This window comes from Tupaia chinensis, unplaced genomic scaffold (genome assembly GCF_000334495.1).
Source record: "Tupaia chinensis unplaced genomic scaffold, TupChi_1.0 Scaffold000309_1, whole genome shotgun sequence".
Classification (NCBI taxonomy): domain Eukaryota; kingdom Metazoa; phylum Chordata; class Mammalia; order Scandentia; family Tupaiidae; genus Tupaia; species Tupaia belangeri.
In genome coordinates, this window is record NW_006159800.1 from 1,753,406 (window position 1) to 1,769,976 (window position 16,571).

A 16,571-nucleotide genomic window follows, 5' to 3' on the forward strand; every position below is an offset into this window, starting at 1 on the left:
AGTTTATATATATATTTATATATACTATATAAAGTTATTATAACTTATAACTATTAAAAACAACCAAAGTTACAAAATACAAATCAATATACAAAAATAAATTACCTTTTATCAATAATAGTAAACTCTGAGAAATAAAACTAAAATAGCATCCAGAAGAATAAAATACTTAAGAATAAATTAAACCAAGAAAGTGAAAGATCTGTAAACTGAGAACTGTAAGATATTGATGTAGAAAATTGAAGAGAAATGAATAAATGAAATGGCATCCTGAATTCATGGGCTGAAAAAAATCATTATTGTTAAAATGTCCATATTACCCAAGGTGATTTATATATTCAATATAATCCCTGTCAAATCTCCAATAGTATTCCTCACATAAATAGAAAAAAAAAATTAGTTTAGATGGAAGCACAAAAGACCTTCAAAGGCCAAAGCAATCTTGAGAAAGAAGAACAATGTTGGTATCACATTTTTTTATTTCTATATTACAAAACTATAGTTATCAAAACAGTATGCTACTGACATAAAAACTGACTGACTCAGACACAGTCAAGGAATAATTGAGAAAAGTGCCAAGAATACATAAAGGGGAAGCTTAGATTCTTCAATAAGTCATGTTAGGTTAACTAAATATTAGCATAAAAAGAACAGAATTGATTCCCTGTCTTATACCACTCATGAGAATTAATGCAAAATCTGTTAAAGATTTAAATAAAGGGCCTGGACCCATACAACTCCTAGGAGAAAACATAGAGAAGATACTCACCCCTGGTCTTGGTAATGATTTTTGAATTATGACACAAAAAGTACAAGCAACGAAACAAAAATAAAGAAATGGGGACCAGACTCAGCACAGTAGTTAAGGGGGCCAGATCCAACATGGTCAATAGCATTTCAAGTACTAACCCTAACAGTTTGAAAATCATTCTGGGCACATATGTGCACATGCCCAAACTCTTCATATGAGGAAGGAATAGAGGAAGAAAGATCACAGTGTAACTACACCCTGTCAGGGGTTCTTTTCTCTTTCTCTGTCTCTGGAGAGCACACATACACCCCCTGGCAATATAAATAAATAAGTAAATAAATAAATAAATAAATAAATAAAACCACATTGTTCTAAAAAGCTTCTACATCATGGAAGAAACATTTGACAAAATGAAATGGCAATGTGCCGAATGTTCTCACGGGGAACAAATCCAGACTCGGGTTTCTATATATTCTGGTTTTTATTATTCAACAAGGAAGACTAGAGAAGACTATTAGGAAGTCATCAAGACAGAGATAAAATTCAACTTTATATATAAATTTATAATCATCTAAAATTTAACCTACAGTTTTTGGCCCATTGTCTATAGAAAGACCTTGGGACATCTTTGATGTCTCAAAAATGTAACATAAAATAAAATGTGATCATAGTTTTCACTATTCTTTAAGAGGTATGTTCTTCCTAAAAGTTTTTTTTTTTTCCTTTGGAGAGGTTTTTTTTTTTTTTTTTTTTTTTTTTTTTTTTTTTTTTTTTTTTTTTTTTTTTTTATGGGGCAGAGAAACAGAAAGCAAGAAATCACCCCCCAGGGGGATGGCCACGCCGCAATCCTTCATCTTTCTCCTCCATTCTTCTCTCGGGATCTTGGGCATTTACGCACACATGCCTGACGTGAGTTTTAAGCCACCGGGTCTGGGATGCGAACTGCGGTCGACTACGTGGGAGTCCAGCGACATAGCCATTACGCTAACTGCTGGTCCCGTGCTTTCTAAAATATTAATAATCACTGATTTTAAAGCCTTTAGTGTTGTACTTGTTAAAGGTCATTTATAGAAAAGGATAAAGATTACTCACAAACTATGACCTTCTTATGGTACCCTGTGATGTGAACTGGTGAACAGAGTAGGTCAATAAAAATTATTATAGTATTATTAGTTAATAGAAAGTCAATGCCTATAGTAGCCCTGGAGTCACTCTGTATATAGCTCTATTATGGTATCAGGGTTACCATGTAGATGAGGACACTAAAACAGGGAAGACTGAGTAATGTCATCAGAATCTTTAACTAATTTGTGGTACTGCTGGAGTTCAGTCTTACTGCCTTCAAATATCACACTCTTCCTCAATTCACAGCACATTCACCTATATACATTTCCTATTTATTGTGTTGTCAACACTATGCGTGACAAAGAAGGTCATTGTTTTTTGAAACTCACAAAATACGGTGATGGAGAAAAACTCTTGCAAAGAAATAGACTAGAATTAACTATATTGTTTTTCATGTCTCCATCTTGAGCTTTTGTATATACTATACTACTGTTTGGACTGCTTTCTTACTACTTTAGAATTGTCTTAGATTCCTTTTCTTCAAAGCCCCAGCCAAGTTCCTGTACTGCCATAAATCATTTATGAACTTACTAGCCTGTAATTTCTCTTCCTTAATTCTCATAAGTTATATCAAGTCTTGCCAATAGTATACAGTAGCTGTTCCTGTAGGAGTTGAAGGCAGTGTGTTGCTGCACAAAATTGAGGGATGGTGAAAATAAGAAAGCAAAAAAGCTAGAAAATCAATGAGAAACCAGAATCATGGAGAGAAATCAAGGTGGTAAAATAAAAAGCGTATGTCAAACTATGACGGAAAGTCAGATGAGAAGGTGTGCCATTGGGGGAGGTGGCTATCAATACATTAGCCATGTTGGCTATGAAGAAGGTGAGAGGGGAGAGCCAAGACCAGTGTATCGGCCTTGGATTCTAAGTTCTGAAATCATGACCCTGTGTTCAGTGTGTAGATGCTGAGAGGAAAGAGGAGTTTAAGGTTTTCAACCCTTTGGAGGCAAGGCAAGGACCACCTGATGGGAATATAATTGGTTCTTAATAACTACATTTTGATGAGGAAATGACTCAAATTGTGTCATCTCTGTTTTTAAAGTTCACAGCAAGGAAAGAGATAAGGTCCTGAGCGAATGAGCATGCAATGCATCTGGCTAGAGGCAGCACCTAGACAGGGCAGTAAACAAAGCACCTTCAGCATTGCTGTCTACCTTAAACAATGGCAGATCCTACTTAAAGTTTATAGAACCCCTTCCTATCCAGGCTGGACATGGATCTACAATTCTCCTCAATACTTCTTCATAAAATGGCTGATAATCCACTGATATTTCTGAGACAGGGCAACCACATAGCAAGTTCACATTAGCACAACCTAGTAAGAGTTCCTTACTTTTATTTTTCAAACTTTATTCATGTATTTATTTTGAAAGAGAGAGGGAGAGATCTTCAACAGAGTCTTCATATTGCAGTCCACCCCAATTTCCAGTGGGCTGAGATCACAGATACGCGTGTGCACTTTGTGAGCTCAGGGAGGTCCCAGGATGTAAACGCAAGGCGTGAATCTAGGATCTTTCCCAGGCAGGTCCAGTTGCATTACACTGCACCACTGCCTGGTCCCAATGACGGTTTTATTTTCAGGAATTTCAGGCTTCTTCATTGTTTGCTATGTAGCCTCCGGCCCCAAACCTTTAGTGGTTCCCTAGGCTTTCCTGACAGTCCTCCTGTCCCTTTTGGACTGCCTACAATGCAGCTATGAGGCTTCATGATTAGCATAGTCTGACTCCAGAACCCTGATTTGTTTCAGAGAGTCAGTGAAATGTTTTGAGCATCATCCTGGTTTGGCATGTGAATCCTACTGGTGAGTTAGGAGGAGGCAGCTGGCTTAGGGCTGAGTTAGGGAAGAAGAGAAGGAGAAAGAAAGGAAATTCAGCTGGTATGAGAGAAATACAAAATAAAAAGGCTATGGATAAGATATGCACATAATAAATTTTAGAAACAGTGATTCTGGTCCTGGCAGGGAAGGAAGAGACACTGATCAGAAACAAGGAGGAAGCAAATGTGTATGTATTGAAAGAGCCTGTACACAGATTCTAAACTCACATGAAATTCCTATTCCCATAGGAGGAACACACAAGTCACTGGAAGCAGAGTACTGTGCTCCTGGGGAAGCACTTAGTCTCTAGCAGAGCTCTTAGCCATATTCTTAAACTCAAGAGGAAAACTTGACAGCTAGATGCCAGCGACCAATGAGCTAAGAGCTATGGGAACAGTGGGAATTAAACACTCTGCCCTTCTGCCTCAAAGCACTTACATTGCAAGAGATATTCAGAAGAGATGTTCCTGGCAATCAGCAAACTACACAGGGGTCATTCCTGGCCCCATCATCTCATTGGTCTTTAATATTCATACTAGAAGTGCTACTCACCAATTTGCCCAGCCGTGTGTGTGTGTGTGTGGGGGGGGAGTTCTTCACTTTGATGTGAAAGTCATTTTGGACCCTATGGAAAAAATAGATGTATAATAAAAATAAATAAAATCTGATGGTGTAGTTCTTTCCAGAAAAGGAGGAAGAAGACTGTGAATGACACAGCACTGACTGTGTATCATTGCCCTTCTCTAGTCCTGAAGATAAAGGATTTTTGAGTATAAAGTGAGGATAATAATGTCTGCCCCCTGCCTCACACAGATGTTTCGGGGACAGAGGAACTAATAACACAGCTACAGCTCCATCAGTCATCTCGCCATTTACTGCCCCTCTGACATTGGCATTGTAATCGGCTCGATCGTCCGCAAGACAGCACTCTGAGAAAAGATGTCTTCAAAAGAAGAGACTGTCGTTACTGGTAATATTAGGGTTAAAAGCATGCTCAACTCATTAACTGGAAGTTTTACATACAAGAAAAGTACTTGAGTTGATTTTTTTTTTTTTTTTAATTTTGCTACAGGGGGCAAGTGCTCACTGAAAACAGGAAACAGAGAAAATAAGTAAGCACTCCTCAGGGGGAATGGACCATGCCACAATCCCTTTTTCTCCATCTCTCCCTCCAGGATTTTGAGCATACACACGTGCACTGGAATGTCTTTCAAGTCACCAGGTCTGGGACACGAACCACTTAGTTGCCCATATGGGATCCAGCCTCCTTAACTACCACTCCACTAGCTGGCCTATTCCTAAGTTGTGTTCTACTTTGATTTTAGCCCCACTCTTCTATTTGATTGATTGTTCCTGAGTGCTTGTGCTTACTACATAGAAAGAGAAGACAACCCAGTGAGCCATGGTCACACACAATTCATTTTCCTCCATTTTTTCATCTGTTCAGGATTTGAGCATGCATGCACATTGCAGCTCAGGTGTTTTTCAAGCTGCCAGGGTCAGAATTAGAACTGTGTCGGTAGTGTGGGATCTGGCTCCCAATGCATAATACTAAATCACTGTGCTATTGGGCTGCTTGAGCTCTACTTTTAAAAAAGATAACTGAATACTCAAATGATTGCAATGCATTAGGCTGCATGAGCAAGTTGAGAAGTCACCTTTGTACACCTTGAGTGGTATAAAACTTACTACAGACTTTAAACAGTATGGGTTGAGTCAAAATCCATAATTTTGTTTTCCTATTTTCTTTTAGAGAGAAAATTTTGCTATAGGGCTCAGGCACTCACTGGAGAGACAGAGACAGAGAGAGACAGAAAGTGGGAAATTACCCCCTGGGAGGGATGGTCATGCCACAGTCCCTTCTCCTTCACTCTCCTCTTGGGATCTTGGGCATGCATACATACACATCCAGTGTGAGTTTAAGCTGCCAGGTCTGGGACTGGAACTGTGGCCAACTACATGGGAGTCCAGTGATGTAACCATTATGCTATCTGCTGGTCCCCAAAACCCATAATTTTTGACCCAATAATTTTTATCTTCCATCATCAATTCTAAATTTCAGTAAGTTATTTGTGCCTCATGGTTATAGTCTCAACATTGTTTTAGGCAGTAAAAAAATAAACGACTGAAAAAATGTTTTTAATTTGCTACAGGGTACATGGTGAAGAGAGAGAGAGAGATAGAGAGAGAGAAGGAAAGTGAGAAAGCACCCCCCTCTGGGGAGATGACATGGAAATCCCTTCTCCTCCATTCTCCTCTTGGGACTTGGGGCACATATGCACATGCAGTTGGTGTATTTTTCAAGGCCCTGGGTTGAGGACTTAAGAGTTACCTTAACTACCATGTCACCAACTGGCTCCAAACAATTCAAACCTTAATACAGTAGACTTAAATAAAATCCATGGTTATTTTTTTCATGTCCAAGCAATGTTTATAAGGAAATATATAGTTTTGACTTTTTGAAATTTTCCAGAGGGCAAGTGCGCTTATCAGAGAGAGAAAGAAAGAAAGTTCTCCCTAGTGGAGCACAGTTACGCTGCAATCCCTTCTCCTCCATCTCTTCCATCTCTCTAGTCTGTTGGGATTTTGAATGTGAATGTACACATACCGTTAAGTTTTTCAAGCCACCAGAATTTGTACCACACAGTCAAACGAGTGGGATCTGAACTCCACTAACCACCAGGCCACAGGGCTGACCTTTAATAAAAATTTTAGAGATATTAAAATATTTAAAAATATTAACCATAAAGAAGCAAGATATAAAATTGTCAATACCATATGACCTATGCTGTATACAATATATATTTCTTGTGCAAAGATGAAATATATGTGGATGAAAACAGTTTTTCTCTCTGGCTGGCTGAGTACTATACTCTGTATATTCCAAATTTTTATTAAGAAATATATAGAGGGCTAGTCCATGACCTGATGGTGACTGTAGACAGATGCCATGTGGTTAACAATGTAGTTCAAGTCTCAGATCTGGCAACTTAAAAACATGTTTGATGCATGTGAGAGGTTGCCCTAAATCCTGACAGGAGAAAGAGATGGAGAGGAGAATGCAGGATGACTATACCCCACAATAAGATTCTTTCTCCCTCCCCCTCTCTCTGTTTTTCTCTCGCTCTCTAGAAACTGCACATGCCCTCAGGCAAAATTAAAACAAAGAAATACATAGAGGTTTTTTTGGTGTGTGTGTGTGTGTGTGTGTGTGTGTGTGTGTGTGTGTGTGTGTGAGTGACATCTAATTCTGGGTCTTGCTGTGTCACAATCCTCCTGCCTCAGCTTCCTGAGTAACTGGGACTGGGACTATAGGTGTGTACCACTTTGCCTGACTCTTTAGGGTGGGCTGGAACTGAACCCAGGCCTCCTACGTGGCCTCATCTTATTAAGCAGAAGTATCCAGAGTATGATATCATGGCTTGGCTAGGGATCATTTTAAAACACTCTAAGGATATTTTAGACTTTTTGTTTGTTTGTTTGTTTGTATTTAGCCATAGGACATGTGTGCTCACCAGAGAAATTTGGAGACAGAGCAAAAGGGAAAGTGAGAAATCATGAGAAATCACCCTTCGGGGAGACAGCCATGCTGCAATCCCTTTTCCATTCTCTTCTCAGGATAGGATTCTGGGAATGCACGCACACATGCCCAATGAATTTTTCAAGCTGCCAGGTCTGGGACTCAAACTGCAATCCCCATGTGGCATCAAGCACCTTAACCACCATGCCACCTGCTGGCCATCAAGAGTTTGCTTTTCAATAAACTCAAGTAATAATTTTGCCAACTGAGAAAAAGAAACTGGTCACCTTTAAAAAAGTCATAATACTAATTTAAAGTAAGTAAAACAATTGTCAGAGAATGTAACTACTGTGGTCTTACTGTGTACACCCCAAATTCTTGTTGAAATCCAATCCCCCATGTGATGGTATTAGGAAATGGGACCTTTCAGGACATTATTAGGTCATAAAATCCTGGGATTAATACCCTCGTAAAACAGGCCAAAGGGTATTTGTTCTTCCTCTAGTCATAGTCCACAACCTGGAAGCAAGCCCTCACCAGAACTGACCTCTGATCTTGGACTTGCTGCTTTTAGGACTGTGAGACATAAAATGCTGTTGTTTATGCCAAGAGGTCTTTAAGAAGTTTATGGAAAATATACACTATAAAAGCACTAGGCATGGATTTCAAATTTGTTTGGCACCAAAATAAACTCATACTTCAAATCTATATTCCAAGAACTTTATTTAAAAAAAAATTCTTACCTCTGAGAAAGAGAGAGAGAGAGAGAGATTCAGCATCCTACAGGGTCCTGAAGCCATGACCCTAACCCCCTCCCCCACCACTTTGGCAAGCTCAAATCGTGGGCACATGCAAGTCCAGTGTCCTCAGGGCAGAGAGCTCTCTGGATGTGAACCTCTTCCCATGTAAGTGTACCTCACAGACTGTTGTATTTTACCTCTGCACCACTGTGCAGCTCTTATGCACAAATCTTTCAAAGTCTCACCATAAACTAACCAGTTTATGATATTTTGTCTTATCAGGTTTTTTTTTTTTTTTTTTTTTGAGAGGTTTTTTTTTTTAAATTTTTTATTTATTTATTTTTTTTTTGCTATAGGGCACGTGCGCTCGCCAGAAAGACAGAGACAGAGAGACAGAAAGTGAGAAATCACCCTCCAGAGGGACGGCCATGCCACAATCCCTTCTGCTTTCTCCTCTCAGGATCCTGGGCAAGCACGCACATGCACCTGATGTGAGTTTAAGCCACCGGGTCGAGGACTCGAACCGAGTTCGACTACACGGGAGTCCAGCGACATAGCCATTATGCTAACTGCTGGTCCCTGTTTTAGCAACTTTAATAGATTAAAACAGTAACCAGTCCACTGTTAGTTCATTGTTTTAAGCCACATTCTTTCTCATATGACCTTGAAACTAATTTATATTATTTCTCAAAAGGAGACAACTTCTCAGGAAGCTATTAACTTGGAAATATTTTCTCCAGGGCATGAGGAGCATATAGCATTAGACACAGATGATCTGAATATCAGACTGGTCAGATGACAGTGGAAGATAGCAGGCAGGTGAAGAGAGAAGACATGATATGCTAGCTGCCCTTTCAAATGATTCCTTCCATCAAGGGAAAGTATCATTTATCACAGAATATACTCACAGAGATGAAACATGATCCCAGGGACAAGCTGAAGAGATTATAGGCTTCACTTGACAGAAGGGAATTTGCCCTAAGTAATTTTCATGAGCTTCTGGGTCACAGGAAGGGAACACAAAGGCTGCTGTCATTGTGTGTATGTGTGTGTATGCAGATGTGAAAGTGTGTGTTTTCATATGTACACATTGTATCTGAGTGCCTTTTCTTGGCTTCAAACTTGCAGACATAACTACACCTCAGTGAGTTACATGACAACTTAGATGCAAACAAAAAACAACAAACTTTACAAAAGTCCACTACTGTTACATATCCATATGCCTGTTACACCCAAGTTCATGGTGAAACATCTTTATTAAATGCCTCATTATAAAGTGTGCATTACTTGATCACATATAAATTAGTGCTGGACACTAAATTCCTTCAAATTAGTAAGATAGACAGCTTTGACATATATTTATTTGAAATCCACTTTGTATTTTAGAGTTTAGGTGAAAACTAAAAATCAAAATCAAGAAAGAACATATGAGTCGACCAGCTGGTTGTGGTAGTTAAGGCAGGTGTATCCCACATGGAAGACCATGGATTTTGAACTGGTGGCTTGAGAAACTACTCTGCAAGGACACTGTTCTCTCATTGTCCTCCGCACCCTCTCTTTTGGGAAAACACTCTCTTACCTATTTCTGGTGAGTGCATGCACCCACTGGCAAATTAAAGAAAGAAAGAAAATGACCCTTCTCCAATCTACTTTTACTATTCTGAAACTGTACATGACTATGTTAACTACCTACCTAAAATATTAAATACATATTGGCTTATATGTCAACCTGAGTTGACGGAATTTGTAGGTGTTTTACTTAATAATAGGTCCAGGTGCTTACTGAGGACTGTGCCCTGTGCTAAAAACATTACAGAGTTATTTTTCATTCCTAACGTTTGACAGTAGGTGCTATAATTGCCCTCATTTAACATATAAGAACACAAAGTCTGATCATTTGACCAATATCCCAAAGCAGAGTGAGCCATATTTGTGAATCTAAACAGTCTTTTAACTCCACTCTCTGGTGCTGCGAGTAACACTAATTTGAGAAGAGTATCAGTTTTCCCTCCAGGATGACTAGAAAGGCAGCTGCGATTGTCTGACAATTTTAGCCATGGGTCTGGGAGTATCATTATGTGTACTTAGTGTTGGCCTTTGCTCATTCCTTTTCTTGATTTCAATTATTTGGAGAAAAAGGCACAGAAATGAATTGACATGGTCAATTAGCTCCAAAGCCAATTCTATAACTACCATCTAACTATTAGCCATTTGCTTTTTTCTCTCCTTTTATTGAAGACAATGTAAAGTAACAGGAGCATTTCTACTATCATCTTCTTTTAAATGATTTTTAAAAATCATTTTAAGACCTACAATGTAGTGACTGAGACTTCAACAACCAACTCCCAGATAGTCATAAAACATTCCTTGCCTCTGAGAGATGGAATGTAGTACTCATAAAGGACAGCTCAAAAAAAAAAAAAAAACCAAAAAACCCCCCACAATTTCTTATGCAGATTAAGGTATGAAATTAATCATTTTCAGAAAACTATCAGGGCAATATATTTCTTATATTATGTATATAATAATCCACATTTCAGGTACTGTACACATACTTCAATGGGCCATTTACTTTCTGATTGTTTATTATATACTGTTGTATTAGCATAGGATGGAGGATTTGAGGAAGAATAGTGAGGTATTTTTTATGTCTACTTTAAGCTGTTAGTTTTACTGCATTTCAGGATGTGGAGGATCGTCTTGTAGTCAAATCGAGCTATAAAGACTAAATTGAATTATCCCCTTGGAACAGCTGTTAAATCTCCAGGGAGTGGGCAGGTTCTACAAGAAAGGGATGACAGATTGCAATGGGGATGCCGCCGAATGCTGCTGCTAGAAAGGCTTCTGCTAGATGAGGCAAAGGCTGGTGCTTCCTTGAGTCTTGAATCACATTTTGTAATTTATGAGCATTACCATACCCTCACTGCCTGATTTGTTGATTCCTTGAAACTCTACTAAACTCTGAACTTCCTAAGAGTCAATAACTACTGAGTCTGTGAACACTGCAAAAGGACAAAAACACCATTCCTTCCAAAAACCCTTACTTAGCATCATAATGACTTAGTGACTTGAAGCAAAGCTGATTTTGTTACTGATATAGTGTCTTTGGGGGAAACTTTAAGCTTGACTACAGGAATAAAAAAGTTTGCACTGTGGTATTTAACAGTGCAAACCATTCCTTCCACCAGGAATTCCTGAAGGAAAACAAACTGTGTATATAAGTGTGTATGTGCATGTGTGTGTAGTGATATGAATTCTCCCTTAACCAAGGTGATGGAAGCCATTTAGAAGAAAAATAATGTATGTTTTTTTCTTTTAAATTGTGAAGGTTAAAACTAAGGTGTCCACCTGCACGATAAAACAGTTTTCATGGGATTTTCTCCAAGTGCATTAGTGCTAAATGGATTCTCTGTGCATCATATTAACAATACTGCCAATTAAACCCTGAGGAATAAAGTAAGCTCAAAAAGTTTCAGACAACTTGTTAAGTGCTGTAGTAGTTTAAAAATCACCGAAACAGTTATTAAAGTTCTGGTTAATGATTCTCTCAGAAAAGGAAATGATACATGCTGCCAATATTCCGAAACTCATGTTTTCTTTCTTTGTTCTCACTTAATTCTCCTTTGTTGCTCTGCTTATTCAGTGACTATGTAGACCATATCTCATCATTAAAGATACATTATAACATATAAAATGTGTGAAGATTTTCTTTCTGAATGTTGCCATAGGAACCTAGTAATTGACATTGAAGGTTCATTTTGGAAATCTTTCAAGTCCCTTGAACAATGAAAGTGACCAATGTTTTCATAGCTTTGTTGTGTTTCAACTTGTTCTTTCAAGTCTTGGCACAAAGGCAGATAGTTCTGCCCTGTGACATGCATTCTACTAATTTAAGCTAAACTTCTGATAGGGTATGATACCCACGTAACTGTCCCTATGTTGGCAAACTGAATTCAAGGAACTGACGTATTATAAAATATTTCTTAGAAATAATATTAGAAAGAGAATGGCTTTAACTGTGCTTTTCATGGTTTAAGTCTCTTAGAAAACAGAAAAGTACCATTAATGGGACCAGCAGATGGATATTTTTAAATTTAAGTATCCAAGTGGCATCTGAGAGACCAGTCCTAGGTTTCTGGGAACTTAATCCTTGTCCAATAGTGTCAAGTCTCTCTGTGGTATCAGTTGTTTCAATGGTATAATCTGGGGAGCCTGGACTTATACCCCCACTCAGTAGTAAGAGTAGCAGATGGCACAATGGTTATATTGCTGGACTACCACATAGTTGAATGTGGTTTGAATCCCAGACCCAGCAGGTTTAAAATCATGCTGGGCACATGTGCATGCACGCCCAAAGTTCCTAGAGGAGAAAAAAGGAGAAGGGATTGCAACATGACTATTTTCCCTGGGGGGTGATTTCTTACTTGTTTCTCTGTATCTCTTTGTCTCTCCAGAGAGTGCACATGGCCTATCCCAAAAATCTCTCAAAAAAATCAGAAAAATACCGTTAATAAGTAAGCTCTTAGATAAATTAGAAGATGGAGAACCTATGCTTACTTGGGTAAGTGGAAGAATTGTCATGAATCATGGACATGAGACAGGGATGGGCATATAATGTTACTGGATTTTCTAGAACTGGTCAGGGGACTAAACTATTTCTTACCACTATCCTTACCCCTAAACTAAAGAAGTCAGAAGCTTGGCAGAGACCTTAAAAAATGTTGATGAACTTTAATTCAGGTGTGATATGCCTCAAGCAAGCCTATTTCATACCCTGGAATCAAATGGCAATTTTAAAAAGTATAGGTTAATGTACATACAACACAACATTATAAAATATTCATCATAGGTTATACCTATCATGGAAAAAACAAACACAATACCATTTTAATAGCATAGTTGTTCAGATAGTTCAGTGACTAGATTGCAAAACGAATCAGGTTTTGCTTGTCAATGAGAGAGTGGCCTATTTTTGCCATGTTTTGTTTTCTAATTGTCAGATTAAGGGACTTTCGATTCTGGGATGATGTAGTAGCATAATTTTTTCTATTTCTCCTATTAAGCACAACTAGAATACTTTGAAAATTATGTAGAAAACAAACCTAAGAAGACTATAAATTGTGGAACAAAGACAGCAAACATGTATAAAAACTTAGAACCCAGGGAACAACTGAGTAGAAAGTTCCTTGGATTTCTTTTGGTCTCATAAGTCCTAGTCACATTGCTGAAGAACCAACAACTCAGAGAGACCAAATGGTGCAGGCAATTTTCTTTCTTTTTCTTAAATTTAAATTTCATTAAAGCCTGCTTTCTCCAGTCAAAAGACAGGGAAGGGGATGGTGTAGTAAGCATATTTTCAGACACTACCTGCTCTACCCAAGCTAAATACCAGAGAGAAAACTATGGCCCCATTTACATGTATCCAAGCTGCATCTGAGAGACCAGTCCTAGGTTTCTGGGAACTTAATCCTTGTCCAATAGTGCCAAGTCTCTCTGTGGTATCAGTTGTTTCAGTGGTATCATCTGGGGAGCCTGGACTTGTACCCCCACTCAGTAGTAAGAAGAACCCCATTTAATCCCTGCAGGGATGGCCCAAAGATGGCTCAGTGGAGAGCCAGGACATTCACCACAGTCCAGCAATAACAAATATATTTCTTATCATCCCTCCCACATGTACACTGTAATGTCAGTAGAGGCTACAGAGGAAGCTGTAATCAGGCTTTCCTACACTTCCAACCAGATGATTATCAATGAAACCCTAGTTGGAAGGTGGAACTCTCCTGATCTCCAGTACCCAGTACTTAAAGAAGCACCTCTACTCTTGAGTGTCAACATAGGGAGACTGGATGGGGAATCTGAATTTACACTACCCCCTACAAATATTGAGCCAAATCCTCTTATTATCTTCTTGAACAATGTCAAAGGAAGACAGCTAAAACAGAAGGCTTAAATAAAATTCAGCATAACACAATTTCTAAAATGTCTAGGTTTAGGTTAAAAAAATTTCTTGTCATGTCAAGAAACAAAAAGATCTCAAGTTAAATAAAAAAGGACAACTAATGGATGCCAACATTGAGATGAAAGAGATGTTAGAAATATCTGACAAATATTTTAAAGCAGTCATTGTAATAAAAATGCTTCAAGAAGCAATTTTATATTCTCAATGAATAGGAAAACAGAAAGCCTCAGTAACAAACAGAAAGTCTTGCAGGAGACATAGACAATATAAAGAAGGACCAAATAAAAATATTAGAACTAAAAAAATATATTAGACATAAAACAAAAACCAAATGGGTGGCGCAATAATGGAATGAAGGGAATAGAGGAAAGAATTAGTGAACACAAAGATACAATGGATATCACACCATTTAAACAATATACAACATAGACTGAAGCAATGGGTAGAAGATTAGACACTTGTAGGATTGTTTTAAAAAATCTAGCATTCATGCCGGTGCAGTTCAGGAAAAAGATAAAAAAGAGGCAGAATTGAAAAAGAATTCAAATATAACAAAAATAATACCATCTCAGGGGCAATAGGTGAAGAGGTGGTTAAAGTGATGGAATCCGACATGACTTACTGGAGCTTGAAAATTACACTGAGTGCTTGTATATTCATGCCCCAAATCCCATGATGAGAATGGAGAAGAAGGGACTATGGAGTGGCCATCCCTCCTGGGGGGATGATGATTTCTCACTTTTCCTTTCAAAATTTCTCTGTTTGTGTCTCTCTCTAATGAACGCAAGCATCCTATATGAAAAACCTTAAATAAAAATAATGGTACTGCCTGATATTCTAAATATACATATAGAGCAAATTGTGCTTTGGGACCAGCAGTTAGTGTAATGACTATGTCGCTGGACTCCCATGTAGTTGATCGTGGTTCAAGTCCTGGACCCGGTGGCTTAAAACACGCCGGGTGCATGTGCATGTGTGCCCAAGATCCTGAGAGGAGAATGGAGGAGAAGGGATTGCAGCATGGCCATCCTCCCCTGGGGGGGTGAGTGATTTCCCACTTCCTGTCTCTGTCTCTTTCTGGCGAGCACACGCAAAAACCTCTCAAAGAAAATGAAATAGTAATTAAGATACTTATTTAATAAACAGGAAAAGATAAAGATCACAAAATGAGGCATTCTTTTTACACTTCACTCAAATTATTGATATGATATCAGTAAACTGTGATAAATAACGATACCTAAAGAAATCACTAATGGGACCCAGCAGTTAGCGTAATGGCTATGTTGCTGGACTCCCACGTAGTTGACTGTGGTTCGCGTCCCCGATCCGGTGACTTAAAACTCACACTGGGCGCGTGTGCATGCGTGCCCAAGATCCCCCCGAGAGGAGAACGGAGGAGAAGGGATTGCGGCGTGACCATCCCCCCTGAGGGGTGATTTCTCGCTTTCTGTCTCTCTGTCTCTCTCTGTCTGTCTGGTGAGTGCACACGCCCTATAGCGAAAACCTCTCCAAAAACAAACAAACAAACGAAAAACACTAATAAATTTATATATATATATATATACATTTAAACACTACATAAAACAAAATAGAATAAATCATTCGAAAGAAGCTCCTCAGAGCAGTATATAAAAGAAGACAGAAAACTATAAAACAAAATGAAGAGAAAACAGGAGTAAACAGGCACTTAAACCCTAACTCATTATTAATTACATTAAAAGTAAGTGGTCTAAAAATGCTCATTAAAGACTAAAAGTGTAAGATGGATTTAAAAATGGTACTCAAATATTTGAAGTTTACAAGAGATTCACTTCAGACATAATGATGTAGGTAGACTAAAAGCAAAAGAGTAGAATATATATTAAGTACAATATGTGATATTATAATATATATTATGTAACATAGTATATATTATGTTACATAATATACACATACCATGCAAATATTAGTTGAAAGAAGAAAGAGTGCCCATATGAATATCAGGTAAAGTAGACTTTGGAGGAAAGAAAAGTATCAGCTACAGAAAAGAACATTATATAATGATAAAAGAGCTACTCCACTAAAAATACACAGCAGTGCTAAATATATATGTACTGAACAACAGAACTAAAAAATACATAAAGTAAAAACTAATAGAACTGAAATAAGAAGTTAGAAAATCTGCAATTATAGCTGGACATCAAGACCTTTATCAAGCCCCTACCATATGAAAGGCATTCTGCTAAGTGCCATAAATGTAGCAGTTAAAATGAAAACACAGTTCTAGCCCACATGACATTTTATTAGAGAAGATAAATGTTAATTAATTAGACATTCTTCAATTTGCCAGTATAGTGAATTCTAGAAAGAAAATCTCAAAAACTCTACAAGTTTAACTTGTCTTGTTTAAATGATATTTTTAATATCAACATTCAATAGAAGAATGTGTAATTTCTAAGCTACAGAATTTAATAACATCTGCGGTTCACTTCCTGCATTTTCCAGAGATGATAAAGAAATTTATGTTAGTTCGATGTAGACTGTAAATTCTACCCAGGACTAGTACAACAACAACCCACACCCAGGAAAATGGAATTCTCTGGATGTCTCTAATGTATTTGCTTCTCACAATAATGCTCATGCATACAATACATAACATACATCCTGGCTCAATTCCTGCT

At 38.0% G+C, this 16,571-nt stretch overlaps 1 protein-coding gene and 1 long non-coding RNA gene across 2 annotated transcripts in view; one reads left to right on the forward strand and one right to left on the reverse strand.

Moving 5' to 3' along the window:
* The window catches only part of LOC102485449 (uncharacterized), a 17,094-nt gene extending 12,305 nt beyond the window's left edge, over nucleotides 1-4,789 (forward strand). The window contains exons 4-5 of the long non-coding RNA XR_334899.1: nucleotides 4,506-4,662; nucleotides 4,765-4,789. This is a non-coding gene — a long non-coding RNA (uncharacterized LOC102485449). The remainder of the gene's footprint in view (nucleotides 1-4,505; nucleotides 4,663-4,764) is intronic.
* The window catches only part of CNTNAP5 (contactin associated protein family member 5), a 561,684-nt gene that overhangs the window by 493,075 nt on the left and 52,038 nt on the right, over nucleotides 1-16,571 (reverse strand). The gene's annotated exons all lie outside the window — the stretch shown is intronic.